The 27,925-nt window shown below is 38.4% G+C and overlaps 1 pseudogene; it reads right to left on the bottom strand.

The window, feature by feature from the left end:
- The window catches only part of LOC149156252 (putative pectin methyltransferase QUA3), a 114,543-nt pseudogene extending 109,713 nt beyond the window's left edge, over positions 1 to 4,830 (bottom strand).
- Between the last annotated feature and the right edge of the window lie 23,095 nt (positions 4,831 to 27,925).

A 27,925-nucleotide genomic window follows, 5' to 3' on the forward strand; every position in this document is an offset into this window, starting at 1 on the left:
GTCTCAAGCGGTTTGCTCCTTGTCTCCCATTTCAAACCCCTCAAACACCTATCCAAGTTTATCAAGTGTCCTTTGAAGGAAATATGGCGAACATCATGCAAATCCAGCCTATCGACATCTCTGTGAAACCAGGGATTGTTGAACATCTTCACATTGGAGTCACTTGTACTCTGAAGGAGATTCAACTCTATACCAATCTTTTTCGCGAATTTCGTGACGTCTTTGCATGGTCCTACGAAGAAATGCCCGGCATTGATCCTAGCATAGTGGTGCATGAGATACTCACGTATCCAGGTGCTAAGCCTGTTCGTCAACGTTTACACCCCGTACACCCCCGCAAGGCTGCAGCCATTAAGGCGAAAGTGGAAAAACTTCTTAAAGCTGGTTTTATTTACCCTATCCCACTCACAAATTGGGTCTCCAACATCGTGCCTGTGAATAAAAAATAGGGTACCATCCGTGTTTGTGTCGATTATCGTGATATTAATCGGGCCTGTCCTAAATATAATTTCCCCACACCGTTCATTGATCAAATTATTGACGAGTGTGCCGGAAGCGAAATGTACTCTTTTATGGATGGTTTTTCTGGGTATAACCAGATCAATATTGCCCCCGCTGATCAACACAAGACCGCTTTTATCTGTCCATGGGGCACTTTTGCTTATAAGAAGCTCCCTTTCGGTCTCAAAAATGCCGGTGCTACCTTCCGACGTGCAATGTCTTACGCTTTTCATGACATTTGCCACATTGTACAACCATACCTGGATGATCTACCAGCTCATTCAGCTAAACGTGAGGACCACCCTACTCACCTTCGCGATATCTTTCTTCGCTGTCGACACTACCGTATCAGACTTAATCCTCACAAATGTGTCTTCTGCGTTGAATCGGGCTGACTTCTCGGGTTTATCGTCTCCCGAGAGGGCATCCGTTTGGATCCCCTTAAAGTTGAGGCTATTGTGAATCTTCATTGCCCTGCTTCTTTACAGCAATTGCAAAGCTTGCAGGGTAAAGCAAACTTTCTGAGACGATTCGTTCCAAACTATGCTGAGGTGGCTAAAGGTTTCACATGGTTGCTAAAGCGAGACGTCCCTTTCCATTGGGATACCATCGCTCAAGAATCTTTTGAGCATCTCAAGGGTCTCCTTGTTTCCACTCCATTGTTGCGTCCTCCGAACTATCATCGCGACTATACTCTGTATTTGGCTGCCGCCGACACCACTATCGACATGGTTCTCATCCAAATTGACGATGATGACACTGAGCATGTTGTATATTATCTCAGCTGCAACCTTTTAGACATGGAAACTTGATATTCTTATGTCGAGAAGTTGGCTTTGGCCGTCGTTTGTGCTGTCCAACGCTTCCGTTACTACATTCTACTGCGCACTACCACCGTGATTTCTGATTGTAACCCCATGATGTACATTTTTTCATGCTAGTTGCTGGGGGGCAAGTACTCAAAGTGGATTGTCATCCTCCAAGAGTTCGACTTGGAATTTACCACTGCCAAGTCCAAGAAATCCCTTGTATTCGCTGAGTTACTTTGCTCTTTGCCATCTTCTTCCCCGCCCTCTCACTCAGAGGATCATATTCCAGATGAGACTTTGTTTCTCATTAGCACCCTCGATCCCTGGTACGGGGATATCATCATATATCTGCAAACGTCCTCCTTTCGCCCCGGCGTGTCCAAAGACGCTTGGCGAAGGATTCGTCATCAGTCTCAACCATACCGTATTATTGGGGATACACTATACCGCCTCGACACCGACTCTGTTCTCCACCGATCTCTAACTCTCGAGGAAGCTGAGCATGTTTTGAATGACTGCCACTCTAGCGCCTGTGGTGGTCACATGTCCGGATATGCCACTGCCCAAAAAATCCTTCGTGCTGGCTACTTTTGGCCCTCTATCTTTAAGGATTGCATTCTTGCCATCCGCTCTTGTCATGAGTGCCAGATATACAAGCAGAAGATGCGAGTGCCTCCCGCTCCATTGCACCCTGTTGTCACCGTCGGCCCTTTTGCAAAATGGGGCATTGATTATACGACCTGTAACCCTCGCTCGGTCGGGGGGTATGGGTATATTATCGTTGTTGTTGATTACTTCACTAAATGGGCCGAGGCGATGCCCACATTAACTGAAGATGGTCACACAGCGGCGCAATTCTTGTTCAACAATGTTATCTCGCGATTCGGCGTCCCTCAAGCCATCGTCACTAATCACGGGAAGCATTTCTGTAATCATATGATGACGGAACTAACAACCCAGCAGGGTTTACGGCACGATAGTTCGACTCCATACTACCCTCAGGCCAATGGCCAAGTTGAAGCTATCAACAAGATTTTGGTTACAATGCTTCAGCGTACCATTGGCATGCATAAGTCTAACTGGCATTTGATGTTGTTCCCTGCCTTGTGGGCTTACCGAACCCCCGTGAAGGATGCCACTGGTTTCACTCCATTTCAACTAGTTTATGGACTGGAGGCTATCCTTCCAATCGAGTGTGAAATCCCTTCATTAAAATTGGTCGTCGAACTACTTCCCAACACTACTCCGCTAGAAGAACGCCTTCTTTACCTGGAACGGCTAGATGAGACCCGTCGCCTAGCCTCTTTGGCCATTGAAGCACAAAAGAAGCGAGTCAAGACTCACTTCGATCAGACTGTCCATCCACGTTCTTTTGTTGAGGGAGATTTAGTCCTGCTATATGATCAAGCAAACGATAAACTGGGGGCAGGAAAACTCGAGCCTATGTGGCTAGGTCCCTATATTGTCAAGAAAGTTTTGCAAAAAGGGGCCTACGAGCTAATTGACTATGAAAGGAATCCTCTCGAGAAGCCCCGAAACGGGCTGTACGTGAAAGAGTACTATGCATGATGCTTGTACACTTTGTTTTGTACATACATGTACTTTAGCAGGTGTGTTGTGTGTGTGTGTGTTTTTGTTTTGAAGGCGTGACTGCCACTTATTGTGTCTTTCGCTTCTTTTGCAGATGTCTGATACACCTTATGTTGGTTTCGCTGATGCTGCCTGCCGCAGTACTCGCAACTTGTCCTCTGCGGCGTGGGTGATCTATGATCCTTATGGCGAGCCGATAGATCTTCAAGGTGTGTGTTTGGGTCGTACCACTAACAATGTCGCCGAATATTGTGCTGTAATTGAACTACTTGTTGAAGCAATTAACCTCGGCATTTGTGCATTGATAGTGAACCTAGACTCTCAACTTGTCGTCCACCAGCTCAACGGGAAATATTCCGTTAGAGACCATCGTATTCTAAGGTTGTATTTACGTGTGAGATTGTTAGAAAGGAACTTTGATTTCATTACATATCAGCATATTCCAAGACAATTGAACGCATTAACTGATGCATTGGCTAACCATGTATTAGATAGACATTTGCGTAATAGATAAAACATCATACAAGAAAGCATATAAGGCACAATAATAAAACCATAGAAATAGGCATATGTATATATATGTGTGTGTCGCAATGTTTGCACCACGTGCATCATATAGTTCAAAAAATAATACATGTTCCTCTCAAATACATCCGGAGACGACATGTCTCTCAAAAAATATGCATGAAAAAGAAACCTAGGAGTCTAGTCCCGATGGTGCTCATGATAGCACAACACCGCACACACCAAGCATCTCAACAGACGATGGAAACGATTAGGCACCCCCACTGTGTGCCTCTGGTATGCTAGTGGCATATCTCCCAGTCTAACGTAATCAAGAATCCCTCGGGCGAGTCCCTTGAGATTTTGAATAAGTTCATCCCCCTCGGCAACGTCTTCCTGAGGGTCGGCTGTGGGCTGGTTCCTCCGAGTGATGGGAGACATGCCAACTGGTCGCTCTAGGCCAACATCTGCATGTATATACAATTGTTGTTAGGACAAACATGTATTAACCAAAAAAAAAAAAAAAAAACATATAAAACATTAAAAAACAAAAAGAGATCTTACCCAGCTCTTCGTCCCACTCCTCTCCCTCCGACAGTGGGAGATCTCGGTCTCCCATGAAGTCAGTCCCTGCGTATGGCCAATCCTCCACCACAATCAGCTGACGGTGGAGCCATATAAAGAACTCGGGCCTCCAGGACATCTGCTGGTCCCCTCCTCCCCTGGGCATCAGTGCTGCCCAGCGAGCCATCCTAGGCTCTCGTGGCAAAGGATCAGCCACTATAGCTCCCTGTCCCTGAAAAATTGGTAATCGTTCCAAGAAGAACGATACCACGATCGAGCCATACCCAAACTGCTTTACCTTTCCTCGCTTGCACTTTGTAAGTTGCCTCTTGATTTTAGTAGTCACTGCGGTGGCCCAGTCAAAGATGGTAGGATTTAGGAATTCTGTGGCTAATAGAAGATGGTTTTTGCTCGCCTCATGGGGTGCCTGCACCCCTGCAGCTCGAGTAATGGTGAACAGTATCACCCTGAGAATCAAGTCCGGAACGGTGGGAATATCCACCTTTGCACTGTTCCTTCCAAATTGTGCCCCTGGGCACACTCGGTCTCGAACTTCAGTCATCTTCTCCCCGGAAGGTCTACTCCCGGTCAAAATAGGCCTCACCCCTCTCCGTGACAACCCCGTGATGAAGTAGACATCAGACACATCGAGCCCCAGCACTTGGTCCCGTAAATGGAACACTTGGTCATCAACATCCCACAGATCAATTATGAATTGTAGTAGCTCGGGCTGAGCGCGCAAGTAAGGCGTAAGAAAGAATTTCTTAAGCCCACAGTCCCTTAGGGCATTCATGCACCCTTCATCCTCAAGGGCCAAAGCATCATCGGCATCATGTTCTCGTTCCTTCCATTCTACTACCATTTTGCCTACTTCTCTGCATCCACAAAAACATATAAATCATGATTAGATCACTGGTAAGCTTATAATCCAGTTAGATTTAAAATGTGTTGGGAAATCTTAAACGAAAAATTGAGTTGAGCGGTTGGATGAGCGCGACCCTTTTAGAAAAATCGCCCCATTAGCGCGGGTCCGTGTCGGATACCTGCGCCAATGGGCAAAGCCCTAAATTTTGAAATTCCCCTTGCAAAGGCCAATCAAGAAGCAAAATGCATTAAAAAATGTATGGAAATGGAGCCAAGGGAAGCGCCTCTTACCTGGAACCGATGAAATCCCGAATGGTTGCACGGATTGGCCATAATCACCGTCTGAAGTTCACTCCCCAAACGGACCACTGCTACTCTTCAAAGAGGTAAAAAGTAAAAGTAATTCTATTTTTACCATTTTCACCATATTTATAACTTTTTGACTTATACTTAGGATTGAAAAGTTACTTTTTGAATATTTTAATATATCTTTGGTCAAAAATGGATTTTACGCTTGCTTTTTGTGCAGCGACAGGTCTTTTACGGAACTTCGATGGTGAAACGAGTTGTATTTTATACTTTTTCGGACTCGGTAAATACATGAAAAAGTCACTGTGGAGTCATCTTTCAGCCCTTTTCTGACTCTCTAAACATGAAAAGATTGTCGAGTTATCCCTCTTGACTCATTAAACATAAATAAGAGGCGGTCATCTTTAAACTCTTTTCCGACTGTGTAAAAACGAAAAGATCGTCGGACCCTTGTCATTTCAGGTTCGTTAACGGTTACGAAATGACGTGGTTTCGATCGCTTTTTTACTTTTTTAGGTCGAAATCACTACTCATGAAAATTACTCCTCGATCGTAATGGTCGGGTGGTTCTTTCGAGCATTGTTTTACACTTTTTCGGGCTCGAGAGACACAACTTCACGAAAAAGGACACCCTTAGAGTTTTCTTTTCTGCTGTTTTTTCAAACTTTCTAAACATGAAAAGACGCTGAGTTCTTCCTCTGTCAGACTCGTTAAAAACTTGATGACATTGGAGTCCGTCGAGATGACACTTTACAAGCATATGCTATCCCCGTCAAGCTTGTTAATAAAAATAACTAGGGTACTCGCCAGAAATGGTGGGGAAAATGGAACCATAATTATTATCGTGTCGGCTGTATGTCGCTCTTGAACATGGCACTTGTCTGCTTTCGTGTCTGGGTGGGGACATCTCATCTCATTTTTCACTTGCCTCCGTGGATTTGGGTGATCCTGTTTGACCTCTCTTTTTCTCATTGCCTCGTCACCATGACCTTTGATCCATTGATGTCAAATACTGCCAAGTCCACTGTCGTGCCGCCGATATGTTCAAGAGAAGTTGACCTCTACAGAATAACAACCTCCCTCTGATAGCTCACATAATTCTAATCCACCACAACATTCTTTCTCTGTCTCGTGTCGATGATGTGGGAAACACTATGGCCCACCTTCGATCAAGATCACTCCCTTTCGACTTCAGCTCATTATCCAGGAAACTGATCTAGAGACTCCCTTCCGGTGCCTTGGAGCCTGCATGCCTCAATGGCAGGTTCTTCACGTTCGACGTGAGGTTTTTCATCATTGGCCTCCGATCGAATGATTCTACGGGTGTTCGACGCCAGCTCACTGATTCACACGCCATAGATTGTACCTATAGTACCTTGAGGGCCATTGTCATTATTGGTGGTACCTCTCGCGTCTGTTAACACTTTTCATTATTGACTGGTAATCAGACGATGTTCATGCATGTTCGACTTCAACTCATGTATTCACATGCTTGAACTTGTACTTTTGTTCGGGTCGAGATGGAGCGCAAGACCCTAGATTTTGTCTGTTGGAATCCAGGCTGCGATTTTGTGGATTATTGTTACATGACTCATTCATTGGATGGCTGCGACCATGCCTGAGTCTATTCATCGATCCTCACCGGATGGCTGCGCCCATACCTTGGATCTAGATTATTATGTACTCTGTTATGGATGGCTGCACCCATACCACATATATCATGTACTTGGCTATCAGTTGTACCTCTCTATGCAGATTCTCCGGTGGCAGCTTCATGTGTTCTTGTAAAGGATTTCACCCCTCTCTCTCTCGGGCCTCATGCTTTAGGGGGCATCTGTTACACAGTAATTTGTCACCATTTGTCACCGTCCCTGTTACCCCTTTCCCGCACTTTAGAGGACTCATTCTGGGATCTGTGAGAAGTGACATAACTTGAAAACACTTGCATTATGTTACCCTAAGTATGGACTTCATATGCCTTGAGGACATCTCCTGCAAAATATCCTTTAAAAGTCCCCTTTTTCCATTAGCGCAGATCCACAGTGTATTACCCACGCCAATGGGGGAAATCCTCCAAAGAGGGCGCGCCAGTTGGCGCTCTGTCTCAGAGTTATACCCGCGCCAACCGAGTTTTGGAAAGCTTTTTAACAAACGCACGCCCGAGGGTTTTTTCCTTTCGACTCATGAATCTTTTTAAGGATAATGCCAATCTCATGGATGTCGAGATTCATCGTATCTCCCTTTCCTCTATCCATAATAGCTTTTCGAGGATAATGCCAATCCCATGGATGCCTTGATTCATTGTATCTCTTCCTCCTCCTCCATCTATAAAAGCTTGTTCTGTTGCATTTGACAAGCTAGTTTTTTAGCATAGGGAGAATTATACTGTCAGAAGTCTGAGAGATCGCTGTAAGAGTCTTCTTTGTATTCATAATCAAAGAGAGAGAGGTTTGTTCCCAATCCTGACAAGCATTGCAAGACATATGTAGCTGATCATCCAGCGAAAGGAGGATTTGACGTCAGAACTATGGTTGTATTCTCCTTTGTTGATTATCAATAATAGATGACTATCATTATGGTTCCATTCTTGTTGTTCATTGTGATGATGTTTGAGTTATATCTTTTCTGACCGATATATAATTGCATCTATTGGATTTTATGCTTGTATTCGTGTCGTTCTTTGCATGTGCAGGTGTCCATTCACGAAGATTGTGAGGATCGTGAACGGCTGGAGCAAAGGAACGGGAGTGTCAACTCTTCTACAACACTAGCGTTGGAATCCAAGTAGGCTCTCATAATCCACCTTTAATTTGCAATTAGGAACTTGCGTGATAGCATTGTTTGATTGTTGCTAGACCCATTGTGGGCTAGTGGGGATCGCCTCTGTCCGCAGAGGGGATTTACCTCTCCAACACTATTTTTAGGTAAAGATCTAAACCATGTTCTCACATCGCCAGCTAGAGTCTGGCCAAAAATTCTCATTTGGACATCTCAAATATCAATTTCATGCAATTCAAAATTATCTAACATCTTTCTTGTATGTTGTTGTGTTGTGTAGGGCCCTGTGTCATCAAATAGGACAATTTTTCTCTGGTAATCTTGTGGCATGGCACCTCGTGGAGCAGGCATCACAAGAGGGGCATATCTATTTGCCATGGCCCTAAGTTGTGTAGGACTAAGAAGTGGAGTTTGGGTACCAGAAGGTGATATGGTGGGTAATGAAGAACTGTGAGTGATAGGTGACTGATGTGTAATGGTACATTGGTGGGGAAGTGAAGGTATAAATGGAGGTGAGGAATGAACTTCAGAGATGGAAGGGAATAATGGTGAACTAAAGGAAGTTGAAATTGTTTCAGAAAGCTCAGGGATCTTAACAGTAGTAAGGGATGACTGAGGGGAATTTAGAATGTATTGATCAATTGACAAGTTTTCCCTTTGGATTTCAAGTTCTGCTGTAAATTCTGGATCTAGAACTATGTCATCAAGTGCACTCTCAGACCTAGTTCTAAATAGGGAAAGGTCAAAAGACTCATCAAAGGGGAGGTCTTCTAAAAACAACCACTCATCAGGTAGGAATCTACTTTAATTGAAAGTGTAGGACTGAATGAACTTTCTTGTATTTTGGATATTCCTGAAATCATATTAGGATTATCAAATACTTGGGGAGGGTTTGGATCTGGGTTGGCCCTAGTATAGTGAGTTCTCCTTGAAGCCAGAGTTTCAAACTTTTCTAGTTACTTTCTTTTTATGAGATTTTTATAAACAACTTCTAATAAATCCTTCAAGAGGCTTGAAATAAAGATTTGAAATTTCTCAAAGGTTTATTAAGACTGAGGATTTGATTCCCCAATATGGTCGCCACTATGTTATCACTCAGAAGTCTTCCCTAGAAGCTATCAAAAGAAGGAATAATTTGAGGTAACCAAAAACCTAATCTTTTATACTTAGGTTCTAGCCAACCTAAGTCTAGAGAAGGCTCTATCTTTATAATTTAACTTTGTTTTGGGTAGGATTTTAGGCTAGTTCGTAGTGTTCATAAGTTTTTTATTTTGGCTGGGTGGTGGAGTTCTAGGAATAGATGGATAGAGCAAGGCCTTCAAGCCATTGGGCTATGGAGTCAATCAAAGGACGGCTTAACTGGACCATATCATTAAAGGGAGTGTTCACAGGGCAGGCTAGCAAAGCAAAAGGCAAATCTTCAGGTTCAATGGATGAGATAGTCCTAACCAAGGTGAAAGGGCAATGAAGAATCCTTAGACTAAGATTAGGATGAAGAGTAGGAGGTGATCATGAGAAAAGGACAACTAAGAATCCTTTACTATAGACCGAGGGGGAAAACTACGGAATTAAGGGAGCATTTAAGAATTCCCTAACTAAGATAGTTTAGCAGAAAACATTGAGAATGCAAAAAGTCAAGACAAAGAGCATTAAAGCCAGTTTTGAAATATCATTCCTAGTTTACCATTCAGATTTCATAGAAATACATATGATTCTTAATAAACATAAGAAAAAACAATAATAAACATGAGAGAAAATACTTATTTGATTTTCTCTTTACACAAGAATCCTGTGAAATGTCTGAGCCATATTCCATGACCCAGCAAGCGAATCTAGTCTTGATACAACAACACTTTAAATTAATAGGAAAGTGTCTATAGAAATGTCTTTGAATCCACCCTAAATACTTCGAAATGTGAAGTATTTATACACAAGATATTACAAAATATCTCATAATAGTTTGAGAATTAATCTAGGAAATCAAAATATATTCAAGCATGAAGATAGAGATAGATGGAAAACTACATCATGTTGTCCCTCTTATTGTGGTAGTGCTGGCTGTTGCAGTTGAAATTGAGCCCTTTTAGGCTGGCTGATATGTGTATGCTAGAATAATCTTTGTCTTCGGTTTTTAACTAATACTCTTTAACTTGTTACTCTTTGACACTGTTTACCTGTTTCATCTGGCTGCCATTTAGATTTACTGTGGTAACTTATAGTAAATCTATCATTTTTTCCCACCATTCATCTTTAGGTAACTTTACCTTGAGAATATTTCTATATGTCTCGTCTGCCTCAGTGTATTTGGCAAATTTTGGTTTGGTGACAAATAGATGTTTCACCTCATGCTCTAGGAAAAATAGATTTTCTAAAGTATCATATAATACTTTCCCTGTTGGAAATGCTTTGACTCCTGAAGTTCTTACCTGTTCCTTAGATAATTTCTTTAATCTGTCAACGTAGTCCAATTGGGTCATAAGTTTGTCATGGATGACCATGGGACTTGGAAGGTCTTTCTCCCTCAAAATTTGAAATTTTGTCATGAATCTGTCAATGCCAACCTGCATGTCACGACATTTTTCATCCACGTTAAGCATAAGGTTTCTTTTAGAAAGAACCTTTTTGATCTTAATTATGGCTTCAGTTCTGTCCTCCACACCGAGCTCATTTAGTTCATGCTAGCTCTTGCTATTTAAGAATTTGATTAGTCGATTAGCATCCTTAGGTTGGTCTCCTAGGTCTTCCTCTGCCTTTTGTATTGCTTCGGTGGCCACTTTCACTAATTCTATTTGCTCGAATATTACTTGAATTGATGGCCAAATATCATTGACAGAGAATGATATTGGCCTAGAGAATCTCCTTAGTATGTCCTACTGGCTTTTGCAAAGTTAAATCTTTTTCGAGGACCTTTATCTTCTCACCCATCCTTAGGGCTTTCTGTGCTTCTTCTTTCTGTTGTATTTGGGCAAGCTTGCAGTCAGTTTCTAGGCTTTCCACTTTCTCCTTAAGTCTCTTAAGATTTGTTGCCTGGATGGACATCTCCTCCATGGCTTTCACTAACTATGTTGTCTTTTCTGTTGAGCTACCTGCTATTGTAGACTCACGTGGAGTTGTTGGTGCCAAGGATGCTGCCAGTGCTAAGGGAACTGCAGTTGTGACTGTGGGAATGGCAATTGTGGAAGTGGTGGCTAGTTCACTTTTTTTGGACTAAATCAATGTGTCCATTTCTTTCTTTGTTTCTTTCAACTGGTCATTTAACTTGAGGACCAAGTCCATAAGCTCTTCTTGTCCTTTTTGTGTTTCCAGGACTTTTGTTGTTTGTGGATGATGCAATGGTGGAATCTTGAGTTGCTTCTTCAAAGCAGCTATGTCATCATTCTTCTTCTTGATCAGTTTTTCAGTGGCCTTCACATCTTTGGGATCGTGTCCCAACTCAATGATTAAGTCCTCTAACGAATTGATTCTGGTTGCCTTTGCCTATGAAGAGGACTTCTCCAATTGGAACTGAGCTGATATATTATTCAAGGAGTTCTACAATTGGTGGGCTGTGATGGCTTTCCCTGTCAAGGTGGAGTAAATCATCTCCCCTATCTATTTGTGCAACTCAATCTGGTCAATAGGATGTATGTCCTTTGCTAGTACTTCAAAATCTATCTTCTGGACGTCAGCTGCTGATCTTGGTTGTTGTGTTGTAGGCTTTATGAATGTCATATGCATTTTTCCTTCTTTCTCATCATAGGATGACATCAGCCTTGTCTGGTTGGTAGGTGCCATATTGAGGTACCGTGCATAACTATGGGCCTTTAGACTCTCATTCCTAGCTTTGATGTCCTTGTACCTTTCTCTGATATCTTGATCTTTGTCTACTGGCATCCTAAATGAGCACATTTCAACACTCTGTTGTCTTTCCAACATCTGAGTTTGTGATGTTGAAGGTTCTTGTGTGCCTCTAGAGGGAATAGCATGCCTGCTTCTTTCTTTATTTATACGGGAAGCCATTATTGTTTCTTCTGTAAACTCCTGTTCAAAGACAGGATTCAACCTTTGCCTTTCGACCTAGCTAGTTTGTGCATATGTTTGTATGGTTGATCTGCCTGATGTAGTGGCCTCCTCCCTATTATTTTTGAGGTTCTTTTCCTCATTTAGAGGAGTTTGAAAGTTAGGGGAAGTACTCATAGTGGGCTGTTATATACTTGTTTGAGTTAGCTCTTCTAATAAGTTTGGTTGCTCTGACTCTTCTTGCACCTAGGACTCTTCTTCCTTTGTTGTTCACTGTGTGCCTGTGATTCTCCTTGTGCTTCAGATTCTCCTGGCACCTATAGGAGAGAACCTTCATCAAGCCTTTTCTCTAGATCAATTAGTGTATTTTCAACTTCTACTCCAGTACTATCCCTATCCACTAAAGTATTCTCCACCCATTCCATCTGATTTTCATATTTCTCTATCTCACGGATTTGGTGGTGAATGTAGGGAGCCAACTTGTTTTTTTGTCTTCTATTGCATATGAAGTCACAAGGATCATATATCCACATGAAGCTTTGTTTTAGTTTGAGTCTCTGAAGGATTTCTTCTGCTTCTCTCCCAACTTCTCTGCTATTACATACAAAGGGGCCTAGTTGATATTTGATTCTGAGCTGGGCCTTCTTTTTGGCTTTAATAAAATGTACCTCATCTGAATTGATCATCTGCCTGTAGTACTCCAGAGCAAATAACCTCATTGGGAGGTATTTGGGTAGTTTATATGGGGCCAATTGATAGCCATAGATCCCGATTTCTGTGGGATTTTGTTACAAGTACCAATCTCCCACTTTGTGTTGTTTTGACAGCTGCAAGATCCTCCTGATGTCTGAACTGATTCTTGGAGGAGGACTTCCTAGCAGCATGGTCACTACTGGATGTACAAAAAGATCAATGAAATCTGTGTATGGATATGGGGAATCATGCTTATGTATCAAAGCAGTCCAAAAAATTATTGACCTAGGATGACCTTTAGTGTCAAGTTTTTGGAGAGTGAATGGGAACTTGTCAACTTGATAGTATAAGAAAAGGTGGTACAAAACTGAAGAATACTTAAACACTCTTTCATTACTCATTCTCAAGAATTGATCATGCATTTTGTCTGCTATGAATTTGGCATAATCATAAATGATGGTAGGGGGTTGTCCTGGAGTGAAGATAGACATGAAGGCTAAAATGATTTCATCAATATATTCACTTGTAGTGTATCCTAGCACTCTGGAAATCATGGTTACAATATCTTGGCCAAATGGGGAAAATATGGTGGCCACATAGGGAGGGGGGTCTTTTGGGATATGTTCCTCTTTCCTAATGAAAGTCTGAAACATTTCAGCTATTTTTCCAGTAGTAAGATTGGGGAACTGGTTCAGTAGATTACCAATTGACAGAGGGGTGAGGTTTTGTCCAAGCTGTAATTGAAGCATTTCATTGATGGATTCAGCAGTGATGGTAAAGAGTACATCCTGGTTTGGAGACATCACTGCTCTTTGACTGGGGCTGTAATTGGTATGGCAATAATGGACAATTTCAGGGAAGATATGCACCTCTGGGAACTGGTACTTGGGCAAATTGGATTCCCAAAGCCCAATTTGGTCAGCATGATTAAGAAATAAGTCTCTGTATTTGTAGTGTAGTTTCAAAGGGGATTCAAGGACAATAGTGTCCTTGATTTGGAAATCTTTGTCCACCAAAGGGAGATGGTCTAAATCTAGATGGGGAGTTGAAACTGGTCGGACATCCATGGCAATTGGAGTGGCCATTCTTAGTTCTTGTGGATTTAAGAATGGGGAAAAAGGGTTTTTCAGTCAATTAGGGCAACTGGGTTCCAATACAGAGTAGTCTTGGGTCGCTATGCAGTTATTTCACTTAATTTCTTATTAATTCCAAGCAATGCAAGTAACTACTTCAGAACTGAGACAAGGTTTCCAGTGAATTTGGATAAAATACTTGGAATTTTGGGAATATTGTCTCTGAACAGGTTGATAGGCGCCTCTGCACGGTTGCAGAAGGTCTATGTGAACTTGAGGGTGGACTTTATGTTCAGTGGCTTCTTCAAGCTGGCGAATGGAAGTAGGTTGGCGGTTGGACGTTCTACAGCTGCGTGCATGGATGTCTGGAGTCTGTTTTCACAATAAAACAAATAATTTTGAATTTTTGGCTTTATTAACAAAGTCAATATTTGGTGGGTGTTAAGGAAATAATGGCACTTTTGGCATTTAGCAGGGGTGACGTGATAGTTTGGCATTTTAGCAGGAGGCAGTTTGCAGTTTATTTCATACCGCTTATGAGCGCTGGGTGGTTTTGGGTGGAGGCCGCCCAATTCCACTCATCGGGCGCCACCTAGCCTCGGGGGCCCAAGGGAAAACAACCCTGCTCGGGCGGGTAAGGTTCATGTTTTGGGCCCGTGCGAAGTCAACGTGGATTGTTGGATTTGAAGGGGGAAGATCGGGCAGCGATCGGTTAATGGAAATGCACAGATGGTAGTGGGAGGTCCCGGCGGGCAATTAAACATAGTGGTTTTAATTTAATTCAGGGTTAAGGTGGGGGTTAAGGGATCGGGAGTAATTCTATTGGTGAAAGGTTTGACTTTTTAATTAATTGCAAATCAATTAATTTACGTCGTTTGTCAGGGTTTTATTTATAAAGTTTATATTACAAACTTCGGGGACATGATATTATCATTAAAGGGATTTATTAAATACATAGGGGAAAGGGTTATTTTTGGGATTTAATATATAAATAAAATTAAAAGTTAATATGAATGAAAGCGGTAAATGGATTTAGCGCTAAGTACAATGTACATTTATAATTCATTGGCTTTGTATAAACACATTATAACTTAGGCTTAGTGTTATTTTTGTGGGTTTTCTTAGGAAAAGGGGTTTACTTGGGGGTAATGGCTTTTCCTTAGGAAAAATGGTGTTTTACCTTAGGAAAAGGGATTTTCTTGGGGGTGATGAGGGAGAGTGAAGGAGGGTAATGTTTGTGGGGGTAATTTTAGTACTTAGGACCTATAAGTCATTGGGCCAAGGGTCTCGTCCCTCCAGAAGTCAAAGAAATGCTCTGATCCCCTTTGACTTAAGATTTTGGGTACTTAAGACTTTGCTTATGGGAAATTAGTAAATTTAACGGTGAAATGAATGGGGAAATTAATCAGTTGACTTTGTAAGCTTAATGCATGCCCAATTGCTCATTCATACTTGGAATTTTTCATGATGAGGGTGATAAATATGCTTTTGTTTAACAATCATCACAATTCTGCAACCTTTCTACTACTTACCCATCTACTCATCCTACCATTTTTACTTCTCTTTATTAGGGTGCCCTTAAGCTGGAAAACCCTTATCAAAACATTTTTCTTTTCTTTTATAATAGTAATCTAACTAAGTCTAACCTTCTTACATCCAAGGGCTCAAGTTAAACAATTGAGCTCCTTTTATTCACTCTACCTAATCTAATTATCTGCCAAGATTACACTGTTTGGTCAGATTTTCATTCTCTATCTATCAGCATGAAATTTAAAACATGAAATAGCCAAGTTTAAACATTTTGACTATCATGGATTGTGGCAAAGATTACAAGCTGCACACAATCATTTATTTTGCAAAAAAAATAAATAGTAGTGGCATTTTGACTTGCACACTTTCATGGTCTTTTCTTTTCATGGGTTTCATATTTTTCATCTTTTTTTTTTACCTTTTTATTCTTTTTGTCCTTTGATTATTCTTTTAGGGCATACCCTCTTTATATTTTTTAATTTTTTTAATATGGAAAACATTTGCAGAAAGCAAAGGTATGTACATATTACAGGTTTAACCTCAGCCATTCAAAAATTATGACTCCTATTGGTATAGGAACCTAACACACTCAAGCTAGTCTCTCTTCTAGCCTTAGCATAGAGTGCACTTCCAGTTACCAACATCACCACCATTGCCTCAAGCATATGCACTGTCCCCTTATAGTGACTTATTTTTTCATAAATAAAGAAGACATAATAGGTGTTTTCAAGAACTGATTTTGTTTTCCATGAGAGAAATCCACTTTCCAAGCACAACAAATATGAATCCTATCATTTTTTCATGTTCCATTGACATTATGCCTCCATTTACACACCAAGGACCAATAAGAGAGGCTATTGAAAGCAATATTGAACATGTTGTGAATAATCCGACAGCTAAAGTACATATGTTTTCAGATAGAAAATGCTTCATTGATAAGTACAACACTTTAACATGGTAGATAATTTTCAAAGAATTTATCAAGGATGAGTTGCCAGAATACCTAGAGGATAGGGAAGATTACTTCAATGTCAAAGGTTTGAATTATATAGTATTGCTAGCAGGTATCTAGCTTTACCTTGTGCATAAGTGATAGGATGGATACTGTATCATCTTGAATACAACAATATGATCGGAAGCAGTTCAAGTGAGTAAGATTTTCCCACGTATCAACCCCATTATCTTCACTCTTATTACAAGCTACAAAAGCGAGAGGAATATTTGAATTCAAAATACTATGTGACTTGTTATTCTCATTTTGTTACAAAGGGCATTCTTAAGACATGGTGGTAATAACCGAGCGAATTCTACCAGAAGTTTGATGGATTTTACTGAACAAAGTCATTGAGGAAACAATATCAGTACCTTGTGGCTATCAGTTGTAGGTTGTATGGGCACAATAACATAGAATTATTCAAAGAAGGATGGGTCTATATGGCTTACACATGGGCTTGTGAGGGAAATATTTTCAATTGGTTAGACATAGTAGCGCGACAAGTAGAAAGGAATGTTGCAAAGGCAAATAATGTTTCATAAGGAAAGAAGGCCAAGTTCTTCATGTCAGTGTACTTGCCTGATGCGATCTGTGCTCGAAATGAATTCTTGGGCCTGGAGTGGAAATGGACCAAGCAACAACATCTTGTCCACACCTATTGTAAGATACTCTTAGAGGTCAACTATAGGGGAGTATATGGGAAGATAAATAAGAACTTTATTGCAGTGCTAAATGAGATGATATTTGAGGTTGAGGCACCTTGCATGACTGACAAGACCAGAGAAGTTATTGATGAAGTTTCAGATTGGTTTACATCTTATAAGGGAAAATTTATCATACCCTTCAGAGTTGATAAGCCTCCACATATTATGCTTAAGTATGTGACGAACAAAGTTTGCATGCATGAGATTAGTCACTAGTTATGCATAGGATTGTCCTGATAATTTCAAATGTCAAAGAAGTCACCATGACCTAACTTCCCTCTGCAAGTAGGGTCATGTGAACCAAAGAATTTAAAGGCAGTAGAGGTAGAGATCAAAGAGCTTAAGCGCCTTAGATTCAGTGAGATGCTCTTTCACGAATATGACCCTAGAGGTGTTTGTAAGAAACACTTTATAAAGTTGAGATACACATGGCCATATGCCTCTATTTCTTGGGAAGATGAAGATAAAACTAAGAACTTATATAATGCTTCGAGAGGAGTTGAACTAGGTGATGAGGTAGGCCCTTCTCAAACAATGCATGTGCCACATATTAATCAAGAATGGACTCAACATGAATTGGTCGCTCAAGTTAATGTCGAGCCATAGCGAAAGTAGGGACATGATGTTGAATAAGAGAGGAATAAGGAGTTCAAGGCTAATCTGCTCACTAAAGGTGTAATTGAGGAAGATAAGGAAAGGAAGGAATGTGAAGAAGATAGAAAAAGGGAACAAAGGAAGAGCATAAGTAGAAAGAAGAGAATGAAAGGAAGAAGCGAGCGGACATGTAGAAGATGAAAGAATAATTGAAGAAAATAAAAGAGGAGGAATCCAATAAGAAGAAGCAAGAAGAGGATAACTAGGCAGAAGAGATTCAGCTAATTGTAGAACCTTTGAACATTTGGCCCTTGAATCCTCTAATTAGTGGGCACCTTCCTTTTAGTGAGATGGGGATTAATCCTCCACCTGATGATAGGATCATGGATATGTCCAATTTCACCTTTAGTAAGCTGAAGAACAAGATCATATAGGAAAGAAATAAGTACTTCCCAAATGAACTTGATCATCCTATTTCCATCAATATAGAAAGGGTTATTGTGTCAAACATAAGGAAAAATCCTAGTGTAGTCATTTCAACAAATACAGCCTTTGTAGTAGCCACAAAGAAGAAAACTAATTTTATGATGCAAAAGAGGTAACAATTGGAGAAGGTATTGGCTAGTGAAAAGCAACAAATTGATGGCCTCCTTGTCAAAAAGCAAAGGGTGTTTTTCCACTAGTGCTATTAAAGAGGGATTGCAGGAAGTCATACTTAAGTAAATCAAGCTAGTGGAATACACAATGAGGAAAGTGTATGAAGAGATGATCACTTTGCATAAGGAAATGGTGCCTTTATATTTAGTTCATAGAGGATCACAAGAAAACTTGAGGATCTTAAAGTTAGCTTATACTACTATAGACGTGATCTAGTAATGGGTCACAAATTATTTAAATGTACTTGCAACATTGATTAGAAAATGAAGGTATGAAGTTGAAATGGATAAATCATAGATAACAATGTATATGAATATCTATGACTAGCTCAGTAACCATGTTATCAATACTATGTCAGCATACATGCGGTTGCACAATAGATTGGAAGCCTTGGTGCGAGTACACAAAATACCTTCTATAGGTGCACTTGGGGAGATAAAACACGAATACTATTAGGAAGGAGCTAGAAGAATTCTTGGACTACATTAGATAAGTGACACTCGAGATGACTTAGAGGTGACTAGAGACCCTATTTTTCAATATGTACCTCAATCCATCAAGTTACATATGAATCTAGGCATGTTGTGGAACAATATACAATTATTCTCTACAGCTACATATCCAAACATTTTGGAGGGAAAGATCAGATACATGGCACCAAAATATAGTGCTTGGTACCAATATATCATAACAAAACTACATGTCACAGTCGCCATAATATATTTTCCCTAGTGTGAATGCATATGCCTATTTTTTTTCATGGATTTTGCCACAATTTTGTTAAATGTAGTTTTTTATTTGAAAATAATAAAATATTGTAAATGTGTTTGGAAGTCAAAAGGTGACATGTGGAATGTGAAGAGTCACTAGGAAGTCCAAAGATCATAGAGGATCTCAAGAGTCACATGGGAGGTGAAAGGTCATCTCATTTGTTATAAATAAAATCTCATGCCTCAAGAAAAGGACTTTTAGCCTTTGATTCTCTAGTTAACAATAGGAGAGAGAGATCATTGTTTTGAGGAGCAAGTTGTGGCTTTATATTTTATTTTTGGAACGAGTGAGACATCTTTGTAATTGTGTATCTTGTCACTTTCACTTAATATTTTGAAGCTCTCAAAATCGTACATACTTTCATGCATCTATTGGGAATGTTGTAAGACATTTCTTTTGATGTTTTCAGTGTATGTCTATGTTTATGTACTAAAGCGAATGAACTATTTTGTTAGTTTTAGTGCCAATCTTAATTGAAACGTACATCTTATTTTGTTTTCATGATTGCTGTTACTTTGAGAACTATTTTTCAAACTAAATAATGACTCTTTCTATACATGTGTGTCTTTATTAGAAGGGTACTATTATTATTCTTCTAAAGGCTCACTTTTCCTTTACTTTCCCCATGAAAGTAATTTATACACGTCACAATTGTATGTTTCACAGAGATAGCATTGATTGCTTGTCTCAAAAGTTACATGTGTGCTCTCTTATGTTGTTATTTATAGTGAAGGAAAGATTTTAAGTTCATTATAATGGAAATCAGGCATATTGCATGGATGGGGATCCTTTCACAAATGGTGTGAGGTCTAATTGGGACTTCATACTAGGGACACCCCCCCGTGTTGGCAGATTTCCAACATCACTAATAGGATATAAGCCGAAAATAAAATAAAAGTAGTCTCTTTACATTTTTTTTATAACAAAACATCTCTTATTTTATTCTTTTGACTATTTGTTTAGATTATCTTCTGGATCCATCGCATACGGATTCTTTTTCATTGACGTTTCGAACCATCAATGATGGTTCATCTTCAGGATGTGAGATTTTGACTATTTTTTTATTATTTTCCTCAGGGGGGGCCATTTTAGACCTAGAAATTCCCCTAATGAGAGAATTAGTATTTGATGGAACTAATTATGTATTTTGGAATATAAGAATGCAAGCCTAAATAATGTCTTTTGGTGTTGATATATGGACTTCTATAGAAGTTGGATACATAGTTCCATTAACTCCTCCAACAAATATAGATGTAAGAAAGGATCATTCAAATAATGCAAAGGCTAGGAACTAAATCCTATATTCTCTTAACCAATCTAAGCTTGTAAAAGTGATGCACAATAAATATGCTAAGGAGGTCCAAGACAAATGTAAAAATAGCTACAAAAGAGATGCCAAGGTAAAGAAATATAAATTACAAAGTCATAGAATGAGGTTTGAAGTTTTAAAGATGAATTTAGATGTGAGTATTACCTCATATTTTCTTTGAGTTGATGAGGCAACTAACATGATTAGAGACCTTAATAAAAATCATGATGAAGATGTAGTGGTTCAGAAAGTACTAAGATCTCTTCATATGAGATTGAATGCTAAGATATTTGTTGTTGAAGAAATGCAATACCTAAACACTCTTACGATGGAATAAATTTATGGAATCCTAATAGCTTACATTAGGAGAATTTTGAGATAACAATTGGGCCTCAAAACAAAACATTTACTAACAAAATTATCTTTAAAAGAACCAATAGGATTCAAGATGATGATCTCATCCCCAAGGGTAAATGTTTTGGAGGGAAAAGAAGAAAACTACTTTTTTTTGTTATATTTTTGGCTTATCTCTTTATACGTTTACTCAAATACCAAGTGTAGACACCCGATTGATGTGAAATTAAATTCCAAATCGAACGAGTACCCACTTTGCATGCTTCTAAGTAACCTGCATCAAAACATATTGGAAGCGCATGAAAAAATAATTTTCAACACACTTTTTTCCTGTATTTTAAATTTATTCAATGTGGGTCTACTTAGAAGTATGTGAAGTGGGTACTCTTTGGATGTGGAATTTAATTATACATTTAACATGTGTGTACATTTGACATTTTAGTAAACGTATAAGGAGATAAGCCAAAAATATAGTACAAAAAGTAGTTTCCTTTCTTTTTCTTTAAAAAATCGTAACTACTATTTTATTATTTTCATTAGGAGGCTCATTTTATACCTTAAAATTCCCATAATGTGAAATGTGAATCAGAAAGGAGAAGTCAAAATCAAAGGAGGTTTCCTTCAAAACTTCAAAAGAGTCTAAAGAGCATCAAGATTGCACTAGGTGTGAGTTAGATTATGAGTTGACTCAATTTGTGAGGGATTTAAAGAGAGGATCTGGAAAGTATAAAGGTACGATCAAAATGCTTTGATTATGGAAGAATTGGTCACTTTGGTTGAAAATGTCTTTACACTAAATCTGAGAAGGAAGAAAAAGAAAAGGATAAAAATAATAGAAGTAAATCTCACAAATATCAGAAGGTAAAAACTTAGAGAAAGAATATTTTCTATATAATAGAAGGCAGTAGCTCACCTAAAGAGAGAATTGATCAATCATTTGATGAATATAATGATGAATTCTTTCTTATGGCTTTAGATTCTAAATTTAAATACAAAAATAATTTGGACATTGAGGAAGAAGTTGAAAGAGTTGTGGATCTAGAGGCAAATATTACTAGTGTTATAAATGATCTAAAGAATATCAGGAAGAGGAAAAATCACTTGAAGGAGAAATTGTTGAGCATAGAATAAGGTAATTATCACTCTGATGAAGATACCTTAAATATTTGGAAAGTGAAATTATAAGAGGCAAATAGAATTAATGACGTTTTATATAGTAGTTGAAAGATAAACAAAAGAGTCATGACAATTTAGAAGATGTGAATGAGTCTATTATGTTGTATTTATCCAAGATTTAAGAAAAGAAAGATACAAATACATATGTAGAATATATTATCTCTTCAATAACTGATCTTGAAGAAGAAAGGAGAAAACAAGAAATGATCACAAATAAGTTCATAGGACGGGAAAAGAACTATCAAAATCTTGAGGTAGAGGTTGTCTCTTTAAGGATATATTTGGAGAAATAAAAAGACAAGATGGACCTAAATCTCAATTTTTTTATAGGATCAGACTCTAAATGAAATCCTTAATGTTCAAACATCGCCTTCAATAAAAAAAAGGTTTTGATATCTAAAGATCCTTAGCATACCTCAAATGGTGAATCAAGCACTAGGTTCTTAGGAAATGAAGCCTCTCTGAGCTACATATATGCACTAAAAGAAAGGATAATCAAGAAAAAGGAAGTTTCGACAAAAGAGACAATCAGAAAAGTGTCGATCCAATTAGATCCTTAAAATTTCCTCAACGCAAATTAGAGCACCAACAAGTAAGGAAACAATAATTCAATAGATCTACTCGTGTGCAATGACACCACAACTTTAGGTACCCAAATTTATTTTATGGATTTTTTATTCTCATCATAACTTCAGGCATAAGGATATTAACTATGGAGCCAATAAGTTATACAATAATGAACATGTTAGATCCAGCCATTTATAAATTCTATATGTAGGAATTCCTTGGTTGGAAAGAGAAAATCAATTTCTCCTCTTATGAATGATATTGAATGCTTTAACTGTAATAATTTTGGACGCAAAGCTAGTTAATGTAGAATAATATTATTTAATCCTCCCAAGTGCTATATTCCTACGAAATTTTTACAATAAGGAAACTCCAAGAGTTGGAAACAAAGATCAGAGAAAACTGAGGAGTGTGGATTTGTACTATATGCCCATAATCAAGAAGAGTAGTGGTACATTGACAATGGGTCCTCAAAGCACATGAATGGTGACAAAAGTAATTTCTTTTTCCAAGGGAAGATAGAAAAGGAAGTATCACATTTTGGAATAATGTACCATCTTAGATAACAGGAAGAGTAACTTTTAGTTTTGATAATAATATGAAGGCTTATAGTTTCTTATTGGATATGAAAGCTTGAAGAAATCTCCTAAGTGTGAGGCAAACATGTGATCAAAAGTATGATGCAACATTTATGTCTAAATATTGTGAAATAAGGAAATATGAGTATGGTAAAATTGTAGCTAAAGCAATATGGACTTCGAGTAATATGTATATCTTAGATGTTATCGGCATAAAATGTTTTTTGAGAAAGTTAAATGAAACATGGTTATGGCACTGGAGAATGGGACATGTGAAATTTGACAATATGGTAAAAATTATCAATACAAAAGTTGTAAGAGACATTCCAAACTTGTCAAAGGTGGATAGATCCATATGTAACTCATATTAATTTTGAAAGAAAGAAAGGGTATGCGTAAAACTAAAATAACATTCATCATTTAGGCCCCTAGAGCTCGTTAACATTGATATATGCATCCCTACAAGAACATAAATCCCAAGATAAGATATATTTCATTATGTTCATTGATCACTATAATAGAGCGACCTAGATTATGCTACTTAAAGAAAAAATAGAAACTCTTAGCAAGTTCAAAGTGTTCATGGCCCAAGTATAAAACAAAATGGATATGAAAATCAAATGCTTAAGGTCGAATAGAGGAGGAGAATTTACCTCCAATGATTTTGAGGATTTTTGTGAGGAACATGGGATTAGAAGATTATATTAAGTTTTTAAAACCCCTCAAAATAGTGGTTTAGTGGAAAGAAAGAACAAACGAGTTCAAGAAAAGGATAGAGTAATGATGGAGGAATCCAAGGTTGCAAACCCTTTATGGGCAGAAGTGTCTAAAATTGTTGTTTATTCATCAAATAGATTTGAGCTTAGACCAAACAATGGCAAAGCCCATTATGAGTTATGGAAAGGTGGACTAGTTTTAGTAAAACACCTTAGAGTCTTTGGAACTAAATATTTCATAAAGAGAAAATATGACAAATTGGGTAAATATGTATCTCAAGAAGATGAATGTATCTTTCATGTCTATTCATTTAAAAGAAAAGGCTACAAGTGTTAGAACAAGAGATCAAAGAATATTGTAAAATGAATTGATGTTAGGGTAGATAAAACCCTACCACATTTAGCGAAACCTCAACAAAATTAGCAATCATATGATACAAGGTGTGTCCTTTAAGAGTATCAATAAGAGGAAGAGATAGATGAAGAAAAATAAGAAAGGACCTCTCATAGGTACAAAACTACATCCAGGTATGTTCAAAAGAAACATCTTGAAAGCAAAATAATTTGGGATAGACATTTAGAATTTTATATAAGAAGAAAGTTGCATGCACTCCTAGACATGCAAATCTAGCACTGTTGTCTCAAATAGAACCCAAAAGTTCCAATGAAGCTAGTGAAGATAAACATTTTGTTAAGGAAATGGATGGAAAGTTAGATCAAATAGAGAGAAACAATGTGGGAGCTTGTCCCTAGACTAGTAGTAAAAATGTAATTGTTACCAAATGGGCGTTTAAAAACAAGTTGAATGAAGAGGGACAAGTAGTAAGAAATAAAGCTAATCTGGTGTGTAAAGTACACGCTCAGGTGGAAGGTATTGATTTAGAAGAAAACTTTTCCCTTGCAGTTAGATTAGAATCCATTAGGATGTTTTTCGCATTTGTAAGACTTCATAAAAACTTTAAAGTTTATCATATGGATTTCAAATTACCTATCCCTAATGGTGAGCTAGAGGAAGTAGGATACATTAAATAGTAAGAGGGATTTCAACTATTTGAATATTTATATCACGTTTACTGACTAAAGAAATCATTGTATGGGTTAGAAAAAGCCCCAAGGGCTTGGTATGTAAGATTGGAAAATTACCTACAACAATAGAGATTTAAACGAGGAACAACAGAGAAGAACTTTTACATTAAATCTGATAATAAAAATCTGCTAAGTGTTGTTGTGTATATAGATGACATCATTTTGGGAGTGACATAGAACAAATGGCTCAATTGTTCACAAAATAAATGGAGAATAAATTTGAAATTTCCATGCTACGAGAAGTATCATTCTTCCTTAGCCTACAAATCTCTCAGTGTAATGGAGGAATGCAGCAACGTAAGGGTGAACGGAGCAGCGTAAGGGAGGATCACAACTTTTGGGGAAGCATTAGCTAGAATGCAGAGAGCGTAGGACGCAGTGATGTAAGAACGTAGTGAGCGAGTAAAACACTGTAATTGGAGGTGTCAAATCATCTTATTGTGGTTCGAATGGTCTTGCTGAGGATCGAATTACCTTACTGGCGGTGTGCAGATTGTATTGTGTCATCCATGGCACACCTATATTGCTACAGAGTCATAATCCATATGGTTTTGGTATTTTTCATGTGTATAAATCTTTGTATATAGTGACACGAAAAAATTATTATTTCCAACGAACATTGGAATAAATGCCATGTCTCTTATTACGCTTTAATATGTTGAAATGTGATTAACTTTTAATATATATATATATATATATATATATAATATAAACATTATATATAATATAAATACTATATACACTATATATTTATATAGATATAATCACTCTCATATACATGATTAAATGATATTTCTTTTATAGGATAGTATATTGATATATAAAATTTTATGTCATTTAATATTTTTGAAAAGATTGCGTTTGTTTATACAAAAGAAATGAAAAATGGTAGTCTTGTTATTTGTTCCATAAAAGTGAGTTAAATAGGATTTGTTTATAAGATAGATAATTATTTATTTGTCTTTACAAATTCTTTTTAGTGTTGCCTTGTATCGAGTGGAGAAGATTATTCTCTCTTCTTATATAAAATTTATAATTAACTCATTTTATAATTGATCTCAGGTATGTAAATAAAGTCATCTTTGTAGTTTTCTACCAGGGTTGTTTTATTTTCATGTTTGCTAAAGACATTCGTATATCTACAAATTGCTTTTGGATTTGCGAGTGAATCTTCATCCTAAGATCAAACGCAGTTCTTCCCCTTCCTATTAGAACACTTTAGCTCTTGACTAGGGATGAGGCTATCTTGTGCTTAGTCAAGATAGGTTTCCTTTTATGTTATTTTGCATCATAAAACTAGTTGCATTTGATTATTTTATTCTTTAAGTCTCCTTGCATAGGAGCAAGTGTCACAGTGGCTTGATTAAGCCCTAGTTTTAGTCAAATTATAAAGGATCATCTCACCTAAACGATATCATATTGATGACTCCTTTTTCCCTTCAGTTTGTTAACCTTGATAACCATCACTCATAAACAAATTGAAGATTGTCCTTGTGCATATTGTACATACTAGTTAGGCTAGGTTAACTTAGGCTAGTTCTAGGGCATAAATAATTGGAAACCCATTTGAACCAGTGAGGATTACTAGCACAATGGATAATAGTATAATTGGGACTCTGACTGGGCAATTTCTCACGTGTTAAGCCAGGAAATTTCCAGTCATCAACAAAAAACAAACAAGCTTAGCAAATAGATGATTTAAGATAGTGTTGATGGTGTTGGACCCGCCAACATGTCAGGTGATCTCCCCGGTAAGTAGTCCCAACTAGACCTCAGACCGTTTGGTGTAAGGGTCCCAGCAGTGGGTCATACAGTATCACCTTGATCGTGGTTGTGCGCAAAGGCAAGTAAGATGTCTGTGTTGGTAGCAAGGGTGTGATATATGTGACAATTCAAGGAAGGTGCATGAATGGTTCTAACACACAGAGGGTGATGTGAATGCACCCCTTCGAAACCTGTGAAAGAACGGAGTTAAGAAGGGAACACACGAGCGAAGATGCATCAAAAATGAGAAGGAAGGTAAGGTAGCAATCCAAAGTGATGGTTAGACCGACATCACATTTCAGTAATATCCATACATACTTATACAAGAAATCCATACATGCATGTGTAAGTAAACAGATACATATATGATTAGAGTAAACAAGTTAGCTGAAATAAAATAACAACATATGCATGAAATTTGTTGGCTCCATTATATTAAGAAGTGTTGTAGTGGCTACAACCACCCTCCAAAATTTGCCTTAGCTTCATTTTGGAGCCTCCCTACCAACCTTTCATAGCAGCATGTCTTGCCCTGTGAAGTACACGAGCTTCCGTGATTTTCTTACAAGATGACAGCCCATACATCAAATCTTGTTGCATCCCCCTCATAGGTTGTTTCGTTGGACTTCATCGAGTTGCAAGATTATTAGCTCTTTCAAGAAATTGCATAATTTTCGAGGGCAACTAGCCTTCCCTCCAAAAATTGCATAATTATGTCTCGCAGCCTACTGGGCTCCAGAATTGCGCAAATCTGCCTGTCACTCTTCACTAAGAAAATTGCTAAATTCCTCCCAGCAAGGGTTGCTTAGCCCAAAAATTGCGCAATTCTGGGCAGCAGTTAGTTGCTCAGTCCAGAAATTGCGCAAACCTTCTGGGTAGCCAACCTAGCTCCCTCCCAGAAATGCGCATTTTTTCCCTCAGCTGAGAGGACCAATGCATGTGATTTCAGGTTGACCGGTTCCCTTCGAGATAGAGAAAAACTAATTTTCATCCATGGACATCTTCTCCCAACATATCATGCAAAGGCATCACTTGATTCAGGGATCTATTTTTAGCAGCTAGAGGTTACATGCAAGGATCATTTCAGAAACCTCCCGCCAAGTGTCGCTTTTCCTATATTTGTGGCATGCACATCACAACCTCGATTTTATCAAAACTCATCAACTGGATGCTGTAGAGCTCATTCCTCACATCAACCTTGCAGCTCTAACATCCCGCATTACATCTAGGATTCGTCGACACATTCAACTCAGTTGTTTTGGGGTAAGCCCACTTTTCATGTCTTGCGTTGCGCTTCTGTCGCTTTTTGTGTTTTGCTTTGTGTGAGTGCTGCATGCTCGATTTGAGTGAGCACTTGTTATCATTTTGATGTATGTTAGCTTGTAGAAGCACCATTTCAGTCTTAGTTTGCCTCTCTTTGTTGTCGCATGCATGACATTGT

The sequence above is a fragment of the Pinus tabuliformis genome, chromosome 9 (genome assembly GCF_031772625.1).
Source record: "Pinus tabuliformis cultivar Carrire ecotype Pingquan chromosome 9, CPIR1, whole genome shotgun sequence".
In the NCBI taxonomy this organism is placed as follows: domain Eukaryota; kingdom Viridiplantae; phylum Streptophyta; class Pinopsida; order Pinales; family Pinaceae; genus Pinus; species Pinus tabuliformis.